Source organism: Saccostrea cucullata, unplaced genomic scaffold, assembly GCF_032062105.1.
Source record: "Saccostrea cucullata isolate Sc308-1 unplaced genomic scaffold, CSIRO_AGI_Scuc_v1 ctg3462, whole genome shotgun sequence".
Taxonomy (NCBI): domain Eukaryota; kingdom Metazoa; phylum Mollusca; class Bivalvia; order Ostreida; family Ostreidae; genus Saccostrea; species Saccostrea cuccullata.
In genome coordinates this window covers 50,433-65,000 of record NW_026937932.1, presented here as the reverse complement: position 1 = coordinate 65,000, position 14,568 = coordinate 50,433, and the positions used below count along the sequence as shown (strand labels likewise).

The 14,568-nt window shown below is 33.2% G+C and overlaps 1 pseudogene; it reads right to left on the bottom strand.

Annotated features, from left to right (window-relative positions):
- The window catches only part of LOC134249083 (uncharacterized), a 44,182-nt pseudogene that overhangs the window by 17,332 nt on the left and 12,282 nt on the right, over window positions 1-14,568 (bottom strand).

The window sequence follows — 14,568 nt, the reverse complement described above, 5'->3', positions numbered from 1 at the left end:
CTCTTACTGGTCAAAAGGAGGGTTATATCGTGACACAAAAGCATGCATGGAATCACGAATAATGTAATTTCACAAGTAAGATCTTCTAAAACAACTGGGTGCTCGTCAAATTACTTTTCTTTTCTTGAACCGTTCCTTCCATGACCGATTTTTCATGGGCGCCGCCATCTTGAATTTTATAGTCTCGGAGACATCGTTTTATTTTAAAAGATGCGCATTTACGTCAAATTTGTTATCATCAAATTGTTTTTTTTTAATTATCTATCAATTGCAACAAAAATATTTGAATATTGGCTTTTGATATTGACTATTGATATTGACTAGAAATAAAAATGCATTTTATTCCGTAAATTACCGAGATCAAGCCGAAATTTAGCGAAAATTACATTCTATTTGTACAAATACTTGTGCCATAGAATCAATTATTAGTTTGCATATAAAAGTTTATGTAAAAGAGAGAAAATTGGATCCGACAATGAATATGTAAATGCGATATGCAAAATTAAAAGCGTGATTTGCGAATGAATGGTATATTTTTATTCGAAAAGGGCGAATTATTCTTAGGGCAAGTTACTTAGGTGCGAACTCTCTAGCATTCTCGCGCAAGCGTAGCCCACCGTATACAACGGGTAACGCGGGGGAGTCGCTAAAAAGTATGGGGGAGTCGTTTTCAACGTATGGGGGAGTAGATTTTCACCGCTTCGGAGTCGGAAGAGATTTGGGTCACGTCTTTTTTCGGTATTTATAAGATGTATTTACAAAAAACAAATATCCCACGGAAGATGGCAATAGTTAAGCTTTATTTTGGTCATTTGTCCGGCTGTCATATACGTCTAGTTTTCTCAAACACTTCAAAACTATTTGACAGTTTTCATATTTACGTTGATGGGATGGTAAAAACATGCATGATTTGTACAATGTACGGCTTGCGTAGGGATTCTCACAGTTAAAACAGCGTGAGAAAACGTTTATCTTTTAAATGCAACAACTTAAACTTGACTAGACTTTATAAAAATTCATAATTAAGACATTTTCTCCTCAGACAGTAACGGTTACGTAGGGGGGAGTCGTTTATGGAAAAGCACATCGCAGGGGGAGTCGCAAAATAAAGTCAAATGCATACTTGGTGTTGTTTTCATCTCTTATATATACTGCAAATACCTTTTTATTTATTCGTATATATATATATATATATATATATATATATATATATATATATATATATATATATATATATATATATATATATATATATATATATATATATATATATATATATATATCCAAAGTTTGTATATAATAAATTATATAATAGTCACAGTGTCCGGCAATGAATATTTAAAAAAAGAAAAAAACGACAACACAAGTTGTAAAACGTTAGCGCTTTCATTCAAATTCTTCAGACGTTTTACTTTGAACATTTGACGTTAAAATGTTATGGTAATGACGTTGTCAACAATACAATGACGTCACAATGAATGTTCGGGAAACAAGCAAAAGCGTATATGTTGAACATATGAGAAATAAACATAAATGTATATAAAATACAATAAACTATGCTAAACTGTTCAAAGTTGGTTTTAAAGACTTAATAAAATGTTTCTCTTTTTCTCTTCTTTCTACCGTACTGTCTGTTAACAGTTTGTAAAAGGGGAACACGGTGAAATGTCCGTTACCGCATTGGTCCAGGTGTTCACTAACTTTGACCTGTCTGTACTCCGGATGTTGAATATGTTGTTTATGGATTCGGATACGGGTACGAAGAGTAGTTCCAGTCTCGCCGATGTAAAATTGGCCACATCCTTCACACGTTATACAATATATGACGTTTTTAGAATCACAAGACATATTAGCATTAACTTTAAAATCTTTGGGCCCAATTTTAAAGGTATTTCCTTCTTTTATGTACGGGCATGTTCCACAGCGACGGTCAGGGCATTTGCTGACTGAGTGCACATTATTTTGCTGAAAATGCGACTTGCACAATAAGCGGCGGAGGTTCTTCGGTTGCCTCTTACTGTTTATGAATTGGAAATTTTGAAGAACTTTTGACATTTTTTCGTCGGTTTTAAGAACTCCATTGAGATGTTGAACAAATGGGGTCATGTTTCTATTTCTTGGATTGTGGGTCGTAACGAAAGGAAGTATTTTCTCCTCTGTAGTGTCCGTAGACGGCGGATTAATTAATTGGTTACGGTCCAGTTCTTCGGCTTTTTTAATTCCATCTTCTATAATTTCTAATGGATATTTCTGATCCAAAAGATACCCTTTCAATTCTTTAAGACGTTCCCTCCTTCGTGCCTCATCACTGACTATGGTACAGATTCTTCTCGATAAATTATACGGTATTGAACGCTTAGTATGTCTGGGGTGGCATGAACCGAAATGGAGGTATTGGTGTGTGTCTGTCGTTTTGTAGTATACATCAGTTGTCAGTTTCTCTCCATTTCGAGTAATTAAGACGTCCAGAAATGATATACTTTCCAGATTCTCCTCCACAGTTAAATGTATGTCGGGATCAAGCTCATTTAGAATGTTGTAAAAGATGTCTAAATTCATATTGTTTACATTCCAAATGATGAAACAGTCATCAAGATATCTTTTCCATTTCTGTTTAATGTTGATAGCGGTAGTTGAATCAAACCGATCACTGATTTTCTCATATAATATCTCTTCTAAATACCCTAATGTTAGAGTAGCGTAGATAGTGGCCATTTTTGTGCCCATTGCTGTTCCTTTGATTTGCTCGTAATGTTTATCACAAAAAGAAAAAGTATTGTTCTTTAATACTATTTCTGTGGCTTCTAAGATGAAATCTTTTGTGAATCGGTAATTTATTTTTTCTGGATGCTTGTCAATCCAGTATTTCAAGGCTTTGAGACCTAGTGTACTAGTTATATTAGTATATAAGTTCGTTACATCCATTGTAACTAATGTTTCACTAGGAAGAATTTTGTCCGGTAGATGTCTCAAAAAATCTTTGAAATTTTTGAGACATCTACCGGACAAAATTCTTCCTAGTGAAACATTAGTTACAATGGATGTAACGAACTTATATACTAATATAACTAGTACACTAGGTCTCAAAGCCTTGAAATACTGGATTGACAAGCATCCAGAAAAAATAAATTACCGATTCACAAAAGATTTCATCTTAGAAGCCACAGAAATAGTATTAAAGAACAATACTTTTTCTTTTTGTGATAAACATTACGAGCAAATAAAAGGAACAGCAATGGGCACAAAAATGGCCCCTACCTACGCTACTCTAACATTAGGGTATTTAGAAGAGATACTATATGAGAAAATCAGTGATCGGTTTGATTCAACTACCGCTATCAACATTAAACAGAAATGGAAAAGATATCTTGATGACTGTTTCATCATTTGGAATGTAAACAATATGAATTTAGACATCTTTTACAACATTCTAAATGAGCTGGATCCCGACATACATTTTACTGTGGAGGAGAATCTGGAAAGTATATCATTTCTGGACGTTTTAATTACTCGAAATGGAGAGAAACTGACAACTGATGTATACTACAAAACGACAGACACACACCAATACCTCCATTTCGGTTCATGCCACCCCAGACATACTAAGCGTTCAATACCGTATAATTTATCGAGAAGAATCTGTACCATAGTCAGTGATGAGGCACGAAGGAGGGAACGTCTTAAAGAATTGAAAGGGTATCTTTTGGATCAGAAATATCCATTAGAAATTATAGAAGATGGAATTAAAAAAGCCGAAGAACTGGACCGTAACCAATTAATTAATCCGCCGTCTACGGACACTACAGAGGAGAAAATACTTCCTTTCGTTACGACCCACAATCCAAGAAATAGAAACATGACCCCATTTGTTCAACATCTCAATGGAGTTCTTAAAACCGACGAAAAAATGTCAAAAGTTCTTCAAAATTTCCAATTCATAAACAGTAAGAGGCAACCGAAGAACCTCCGCCGCTTATTGTGCAAGTCGCATTTTCAGCAAAATAATGTGCACTCAGTCAGCAAATGCCCTGACCGTCGCTGTGGAACATGCCCGTACATAAAAGAAGGAAATACCTTTAAAATTGGGCCCAAAGATTTTAAAGTTAATGCTAATATGTCTTGTGATTCTAAAAACGTCATATATTGTATAACGTGTGAAGGATGTGGCCAATTTTACATCGGCGAGACTGGAACTACTCTTCGTACCCGTATCCGAATCCATAAACAACATATTCAACATCCGGAGTACAGACAGGTCAAAGTTAGTGAACACCTGGACCAATGCGGTAACGGACATTTCACCGTGTTCCCCTTTTACAAACTGTTAACAGACAGTACGGTAGAAAGAAGAGAAAAAGAGAAACATTTTATTAAGTCTTTAAAACCAACTTTGAACAGTTTAGCATAGTTTATTGTATTTTATATACATTTATGTTTATTTCTCATATGTTCAACATATACGCTTTTGCTTGTTTCCCGAACATTCATTGTGACGTCATTGTATTGTTGACAACGTCATTACCATAACATTTTGACGTCAAGTGTTCAAAATAAAACGTCTGAAGAATTTGAATGAAAGCGCTAACGTTTTACAACTTGTGTTGTCGTTTTTTTCTTTTTTTAAATATATATATATATATATATATATATATATATATATATTTCCATTTCTAATTTTTTTCTCTGTGATAACTCTTTGAAAGTTGTCAGAGTTTATTTCTTGATAATTCTGCTGGAATGTAAATTAGGCAGGTCGATAGGTCAGGAGCTAAGGAGGCCTAATACGCATGCAAATCTCGTGCGCATCTGTCTCTGTGTCTGACGCTAAGGAGGCCAAATATGCATGTAAATCTCGTGCGGCTGCCTTTGTGTTTGACGTCAGTGGGCGAGGACTATTGATATTAGCATGGAAGTCCTCGTGTGATTTAAATACATTTTTAAAGTCTACATTTTAAAAGTCTAAATCTACAATTTTATTTCACAATGAAATGGAAATATAAGGAATCACTGTCTGGTTTTGAGAGTATGCCAGGGACATCAACAATAGTGGGAAACATGGGATAATTTCAGCATAACGGGCTTCGCCCGTTATGCAAATTATCCCATGTTTCCCACTATTGTTGATGCCCTGGCATACTCTCCTAACCAGACAGTGATTCCTTAAATATATATATATATATATATATATATATATATATATATATATATATATATATATATATATATATATATATATATATATATATATGTTTGGTTATTTACTTTATAATTTGAAGTTACGAAAAGAGATTTTTTTTTCTGTGACTTTATCAGTTCTAGAAAAAAAATCAGCAATATAGATTACATGAACAATTGGATTATATATCATCGGAGCACATGTGTTTAGGGACAGGACCTTCCCCCTCAGTATGTTATTTTCGTACATGTACAGTAAAACTCGGTTATAGCGAAGTCCGGGGGACCTGTTAATTTAATTCGCGTTCAATAAATAATGTCATTTTTTTCTATGACTTAGTCTTAATGATTTAACTAAAATATTCTCTTTCAATTAAAACGCATATCCGTTACATTTTCAATCAATTTCTAATTGTTTTTCGAACACATTTTTGAGTTTTTGACCCTTCGTATACTGGAATGTGGCAGATCCTATGATTTGCTGTACTTGTTTTTTTTTTCTCTGATATATAGATGTTTTTCTAAGTTTAGGAAATGAAACAAGTCAAAGGTTGAAGATCTGGCAAATTTTGTTGGTGTGACAAAACATTAACTTTCTGTTTATCCCCAAAACTCCTTTACTCTTCATGGCTTGTGGGTTTTGACGCCGTCATGAAGACATTTAATGTAGTGCAAACCTCATTCTGTTTCCTTCCTATCACAAACCTATTAATTTGTTTGCAAAAAAATGTTTTCCTGACTCCTCCAGTAAATGAACTTCCTCATCGAATATGAATTTGAACAACAAAACCGCTAATATTTTACTGTATATCACAACAATTCAATCCACGAATTGAGGAACCCTAACTTCCGACAATGAAAGCCTCTCCATTAAAAAGAACAACCCGATTTATAATTTGGAAAATTTCTTGATAATATCAACCCTTTTATTAATTAGAAAAAGGCACGCGCACCTTGACTTTTTCTTTGGTATATTCTCTCGATTAGGCTCACAGATAACTTTCATAATTATTTTTTTTATTATTTATTTATCATATAAGATAACACATCTTCAGACACAAACGAAATAGTATGTCAAATTGAGAATATTTTGGATAATCTGAGGTTAATACACATAGGTAAATAAACAGGATGAATGATGAAGAAGGGACTGAATTGCATATTACCTAAAACGCTGGAAATGTATGTCTATGATAAATAAAATGAGAAGTGTCAATGTAAAAATAATTAATCACAAACATTGAAAAGAGGAAATACGAAAATATTTCTTCTCTGTATACATTTCAATATCATAATACCCTCCCTTTCCTTGCCCTGGCTATATACTGTTCCTCAGAATACGATACCCCTTTACCCCTCCCACTTTTGCAGTTTCGTGAACACATAGCATGGTGAATTGTTGTACCAAAATTAGGCCTTTCAACTGCCGCTAGGGGTCGGTGTTATGAACGATAACTCACTGCTGAAACTTGTTTAGAGCAGGCTCGTGTTTACACGCAAGGCAGTTTTTACCATTTCCCAAGTGTTTTTTGCTCTCAGTAGAATCCAGTGGTTTTAGAATTAAGCACCATTGTTAAGCTTTTTGACTGTATACTTGCGGACACCGGTTTACTGCATATAATTAAAATTTTTAATTAAAATAAAAAGTGAAATCTACCCTCCTTCTCAGTTCTAACCTATTTAAATTTTTATACTCGGTCCTTCCCCTTCGTGCTTAGTAACACAAATAAGATGATCAATTGTTGCATTTACTTGTAAATATATATATATTTACACAGGAAGCGAAAAAGCGCGAACACAAAAAACATGACATTAAATTTTCTTCTTCATAATAATCGTCAAATAGAGTTAAATCTATTGAATATAGTCTGTTCCCCATTCATTTGACCTGTTATTTCAGGTAGAGTGAAGGCATTCTCTTTCTCTTGGTCAAAACATTTTGTGTACAAAACAATGTAAGGAACCCTTTTGTGTATATAACAATACCAATGCTGAAGCAGCCTATATGTCATTCCTATAAACGATAACCGATAAATCGGCACTAAGTTGGTCATTTTGCACACCTGAGTTACCTGTCCTTAAACACAACGTCGGAAAAGTCAATTATAAATGATTAAACTTTTTAATGATGTAATTAAAAGTATGCATAAGTTATAATCTTTTTTGATAATTTCATGTACCTATAAATCTATCTATACAATGTTTTTTACCATGTGTGCAACTTGAAAAATTAGTTGAAAGGCCTACCAAAATCAGTCTCAGGCAACCAGCATTATACATTCATAGACAAGGTTCGAGGGCAACATGCATTTTGTCGGACCCAAGATCCAAACTGTTTGCAGGAGACTGTTAGGCCGAAGGCAAATAGTTTGTTCGATGAGTCGACAAAACACATTTTGCCAGATTTAGAGAACACATTCTATCAATGTTTTGTTATACATTTTACTGATTATTACATGTATGATATTATCATGATGAAATTTTTGTTAATCCTCAGTGCATTTATAAACTGTCAATTCTGTAAAGTTCTGACAGCTGAACCCGCCCACACTTTGACATAAACGGTACAATATTTCATCGAAAGGTCCAACATCTCGCTCCACGATCAAACAGCTATTTATTTGACTTAAGAAAACAGTAGAAAGGTTATTCTTTTTAGTATAAAATTTATATAACAATTTTTAAAAGTATAACAAAAATTACATACAACTCACCTAAAAAAAAAATTGAATTTTGACGAGCAAAAAAGATGGGTTGTTGAAAGGAGGTAACAACAGTTTGAAAACTAAATTTTATCACAAAAATTAACAAAATAACAGTAACTATGATTTAAGTATTCTGCAACAATAATAATAAAAAAATGTTTGGATATTATTAAGAAATTTTCCAAATTTTTCTTTTTTTATGGAGAGGCTTTCATAACTTCAAATTATAAAGTAAATAACCAACATAGATTTATAGATATCTACGAATAAATAAAAAGGTATTTGCAGTATATATAAGAGATGAAAACAACACCAAGTATGCATTTGACTTTATTTTGCGACTCCCCCTGCGATGTGCTTTCCCATAAACGACTCCCCCTACGTAACCGTTACTGTCTGAGGAGAAAATGTCTTAATTATTAATTTTTATAAAGTCTAGTCAAGTTTAAGTTGTTGCATTTAAAAGATAAACGTTTTCTCACGCTGTTTTAACTGTGAGAATCCCTACGCAAGCCGTACATTGTACAAATCATGCATGTTTTTACCATCCCATCAACGTAAATATGAAAACTGTCAAATAGTTTTGAAGTGTTTGAGAAAACTAGACGTATATGACAGCCGGACAAATGACCAAAATAAAGCTTAACTATTGCCATCTTCCGTGGGATATTTGTTTTTTGTAAATACATCTTATAAATACCGAAAAAAGACGTGACCCAAATCTCTTCCGACTCCGAAGCGGTGAAAATCTACTCCCCCATACGTTGAAAACCACTCCCCCATACTTTTTAGCGACTCCCCCGCGTTACCCGTTGTATACGGTGGTAGCCTGTCGTTTGCCAAGGACATCCAGTTTAACCTCGCTTAAATATTTACTGCGTGGACCTCAGGGTCCACGCAATAATGTGTAAAACATGCAATTCTAGTTCCATTGAACGTACAAAAATGCATTAAATACATGAAGCTCAGCGTAATGTGTGTGATAAAATTACTGACACATATAAATACTTATATTTTGCATAATTCAGCACTTCAAACAATCCCCATGTATGTGTAGCTTATGTATAAACTGTAAAAAGATTCTGATATATTTGGCATTTTTTTCAAACTCCTTTATTTAAGATTAATAGATTTTTCCCATTATGGCTTTTAACGGTAAAAATAAATTTTACATGCCTCAAGGTTATGCTTCGATTTATTATATTACTTTATCACAATGTTATTCATAGAACTACAACACGATTTAACGTCAAATTAAATCTTCGACAATAATTTTCAACTTACGTTCCCTGCATCGCTGAATTCCATCCAGACCAGAAAACCCTTGGTAACATTGACAAGTAACGGAATCATTACCACACGTACCAGGAAAGCATGGAGAATGATAGGAACATTTGGCTGTAAAAATAAAATGACCAGGTAGTTTCCATTTAATTACCATGCGCAAACTTCAAATAGTTCTCTGCCATTGTGCTAGACTTAAATAAAAAAGAAAATCGACCCGTCTGTAGTTTTGTAAGATTAGTTTTGTAATAATATACATATTCTACATGCGTTAATTTCTATAGAAAATATTAGCTTGTATTATAAAACTAACGTATTTCGCAAAGAGGCCCCGTATAAGTCTCATCACATGAACATACGTCAGGGTAAATGCATGTACCTCCATTCTGGCAAGGTTGTGTACAAACAGCTGAGAATACAATATTATAGAGTAATTAATATGGTATATTATGAAATATTTGTGATAAAATTATTTACCGCGCTGAAAGCGAACATTTTCATTCTGTCGTCTGGGATCAATATTTGGAAAGCGTAATGATGATTGAGTAAACAAAATACTTACTTGCAATTAAAGCATCGATTCTTAATGTAGGAAAAGATTTACTATCCGATAAAAAGTTTTATATTTAGCAACTCCGGAAAAATGAACTTAATCTAGTGTCTTATCAGTTACGCGTACATTCATATAAGAATATTCACATGTGTATTTATAAACATTAACGAAATACGTACGATCTCCACAGTCCCTTCCTCGATAGGTACTCGTACACACACACTGTTTTGATTGGGAACAAGTCCCTCCGTTCTTGCATGACGGGATACAAATAGCTGTGAATGAAGAATATAATAAATAGGCAGAAAAACATGCAAATATCTCTTTTTTTTTCAAATATGAGCCTGGGGAGCTTGAGATAAAAGATACCACAGAGTCTGAAACATTTGTTTCATACGTTAATATTACTTGAAAAGGCATTAATTATAATAACTAGGTTCTATGATAAACATGATGACTTTGACTTTACTACCGTCAACTCCCCTTACTTATGCAGCAATTAATATATCTTATCACCTGCATACGTAGTTTATATATCGTATGAACAACAATTTCTAAAATAAGGTAAATAATTGACAGGCAAGTTGATGAAACAAGTATATGCAAATACAATTTATCATAGAGTCAAAGGCTGACTGACGTTTTTCATACTAATTGTAAGTCTATGATTTATACACTGAATTGACGACGGATTTTTCCGTTATTTCCCAATCATGTCAAGGAGCACACGGCGGATGTGACTGGTAAGTCGGGGATGCTCACTCCTCCATGGCACCTGATCCCACCTCTGATGTTTTGGAGATCCGTATTTCCTCTTTTTCTGTTTAAGCATTGAATTCATATTTTGGGATGTCTTCGGTCCTATAACACACCTGGCCGTGCCGACAAATTGAATACCGCGCGTTAGCGCGGTATGATAATTTGTCGGCACGGCCAGGTGTGTTATAGGACCGAAGACATCCCAAAATATGAATTCAATGCTTATATTTACATTTTCTAATTTTTCCTCTTCATAATTTTTATTTCAGTAATCTTTAATGTGAATTTAGCGCCCTGCAAAACTAGTGTGCTTTAAAGACGTAACAGCCGTTTTTGACGTTTGTGACGTTGCAAAGTTAAAGAACGCAAACGAACATTGCGAGGAAAAAAAGTGTCAAATTAATTATAAACGCACATTTATTATATTTTAACGTTAATTTAATAGGGTTATAGTTTTTGAATTAAGTTCACTCAAAATAATGTACATTTTGATATTCTAGAGTATTGAAAAAAGCAATAGTTCCTACTGTGTATTCTAACGCGCGGTGACAAGGTTTCGCGTGTGTTACAGAAATTTGAACGTCGTGGATTTCTAATGGATTTCATGAAGAAAATTACACTGAATGTAAATATTTTGTATTGTTTTATGGACTTTTGATTTTGAATACTATTCGTTATCTCTATATTTTTCCCTTTTATGTAAATTTCGTGGTTACATGTAGCTCTAGCCCAAGTACATGTATAGTATTAGACTTTTTGTACTATAAATCATGAAATTCAATATAATTATTTTGTAGCTTCATGCTGATTCGATTTCACCAGCGGAATAAATATTTTTTTAATTATATCCACTTTAAGGCGAAGTCTTGCGAATAAATTATGTAATATATTTAAGCATTAAATTAATATTTTTGGATGTCTTCGGTCCTATAACACCTCTGGCCATGTCGACAAATTGAATTCCGCGCGTTAGCGCGGTATGATAATTTGTCGGCACGTCCAGGGGTGTTATAGGACCGAAGACATCCAAAAATATGAATTCAATGCTTATATTTACATTCATTAATTTTCCTTCTTCATAATTGCTTATTCCGTTAATCTTAAATTTGAATTTAGTGCCCTTCAAAACTGTCGTGGTTAGTAGATGTATGAGCCGTTTGTGACGTCAAATGACGTTAAATGACGTTGAAAAGTTTTAAAATGACGCAAACAAACATAGCGAAGAAAAAAGAGAAATATTATTACTTTACACACATGACGTTAATTTTTACGTTAATTTTTCAGGGTTATAGTTTCTCGTTAAATTGAAATAAAACATTTTACATTTTGGTGTTCCTAGAGTATTGAAAATGCATATAGTTCCTACTGTGTATTCTAACGTGCGTTGACATGGTTTCGCGTGTGTTATAGAAAGAACTTTATCTGGTAATAACCAATATGTGCTCCCCCCCCCCCCCCAATTAAACTTTGATGGAGATATATTTAATTAAGTTCTTGAATAGGAGAGTATATGCTGACTTTAAAGCAATGAATATTTTCATAAGTAATGACGATATATGTACGTGATGACATCACAAACATGACGTAAATTTAAGTTTTTTATGAATTTTACAGGAAAGTGTACACATTTCTTCCATATTTTGAGTAAACGTCACGCATGTGTGTTCAGGATCAATATTTTGATATAATGTGTAGAATGATAATATCAATGAAATATGCCAAATTGAATATTGTTCCTGAACAAACTTGTGCTCTATAAATTATAAAGCTAAAATTGTTGAAATTTTATCCAATTTGTCCTCTTTTTGAAAAAGGATATAAAATCGGACTAGTTTGTGATGTCATAAAAACAAAAATTGTGAATACACAACTTTGACACCATAATATTTTCTTTTAATTTATATTTCTCATACAATTTATTGAATTCAGCACATTTCAGGAAATTTTTAAAATTTGACTTTTGTGGGGGCAAATATATGCAATATACCGCATATAGTTCTTTGAACGTCGTAGATTTCTAATGGATTTCATAAGAAAAATTACACTGAATGTAAATATCATAATAAAATTAATTACGATCAATATTCAAGTACAAAAAATAGATTTTCAGCACGTTCTCAGGACTTATTGTGTAATGTCTATTTAAGTGAAAGATAAATATTTACCTTTCAAAGTTGTTTTAATTAAAAACACTTGTCAAAATCAAAGTAATAAAGCTTTTAAAAAATAAAGCTTTTTTTCCTTCAAAGAATTATCAAATATTAGAAAATGATTACAATCTACTACGTCTAGTTTCTTTAGTGGTTGTTTATCAGAAACGGATGTGATTTTGAGAACTAAATGTTTTAATATATTTTGGTCAATCACTTACGAATATTGCATCCCGGACCAGTATACCTGCCCGCTGGACAATTACAAGTATTCGGACTGACACAAACGCCTCCATTCTGGCAAACAGGGTTACAGATAGCTGTCAATATTTACAACTGCCACTATATTCATGTTTAAGACAATATTAAAAATTACATAATTTTAAATTAATTTAAAATTACTATACATTATAAATGAAATATAAATCTTTTCAAACATCAATATCTTATTATATTATTATATTACTCGATATTTTGAAAGTTCCTGTTCATATGAAGAAATAGTTTGTTTGTCTTTAAATCAGGTTTTTACCAAAAGAATATTATATCTGAAACATGTCTATATATTAACAACATAGAATTACGTGTCTCGCAAAGTATGCCAGTGTACCCCGGGTAACAAGAGCAGTAGTTAGGACCTTTACAGGAACCAGACTTACAGCTAGGACTACAAACAGCTGTAAACAAAAGTTAGAAACATTCACACTCAGCTACAAATTAAAGCAAATCATCACAAAAAAATGTTTACAAAGGTTATCCCTAGAAAAAGTCACAATTCTTAATAGCATATTCTCAAGACTTTTGTTCTTTTCTAGACTCATCCATCTTAAAATAATGCTTTATGTTCTAAATTTAGGTAAGACTTCCGTAATTAATTAAATGGCATTTCCAGTATATACCAATTCTGAGAGAAGCATAAAAGCGACATTTACATGTAATTATAAAAATAAACTTAAACAATATAGAGATACAAACGAATTTCGCATCCTGTTCCTCGATAGGTACTCGGACACTGACACTGTCTTGATTGGGAACAAGTCCCTCCGTTCTTACATGACGGGATACAAATGGCTGTAAATTATAAATATTCTCATTCAAACAATTTATTACGGTTGATAATCGGTATTTAAATATAAAATGTTCTTTAACGTCTTTTTATTATAGATATATTTAAATTATATATATTGGATTGATTGATTGTATACTGTTTAACGTCCCTCTCCAGATTATTTCACTGATATGGAGACGTCACCATTGCCGGTGAAGGGCTGCAAATTTGGGCCTATGCTCGGCACTCAGGGCCATTGAGCAGGGAGGGATCTTTATCGTGCCACACCTGCTGTGACACGGGGCCTCGGTTTATACGGTCTCATCCGAAGGACCGCCCCATTTAGTCGCCTTTTACGACAAGCAAGGGGGTACTGAGGACCTATTCTAACCCGGATCCCCACGGGATTATATATATTGGAAGAAAACAATAAGTGATATTTCTCATATATAGTTCTCCATTTAATCACTTAAAATATGATCAGACAATTTTGAAAACATAAATAGGAAACACAAGCGAAAGGGAATACATTAAACAGAAATTTTTTTTTACATTAAGGATAATGCTGTCTTTCAATTGACAATATAATATAAAACAAGAGCTCCAAAGCCTCTCAGGGCCTTCGCCTCGGTCAATATGAATATTTTTCTGGTGAATAACAAACCATATTCAACACCAAAAGAGTCCATAATTGTATATTATGTTACAGTGTATCTAAAACAATTGACATACTCGAAAGAAATGAGATTTGAAATGAGATAAACATGCATGTATCCAAATTGATAACACCATATTTGGGTTAAGATTTTTTTTTTCATACGTTAAGCAATTCGGAATATGGGAGTAGTAAACTGCGATCAGTTACCAGCAACCTTAAATCATCCGAAATCGATG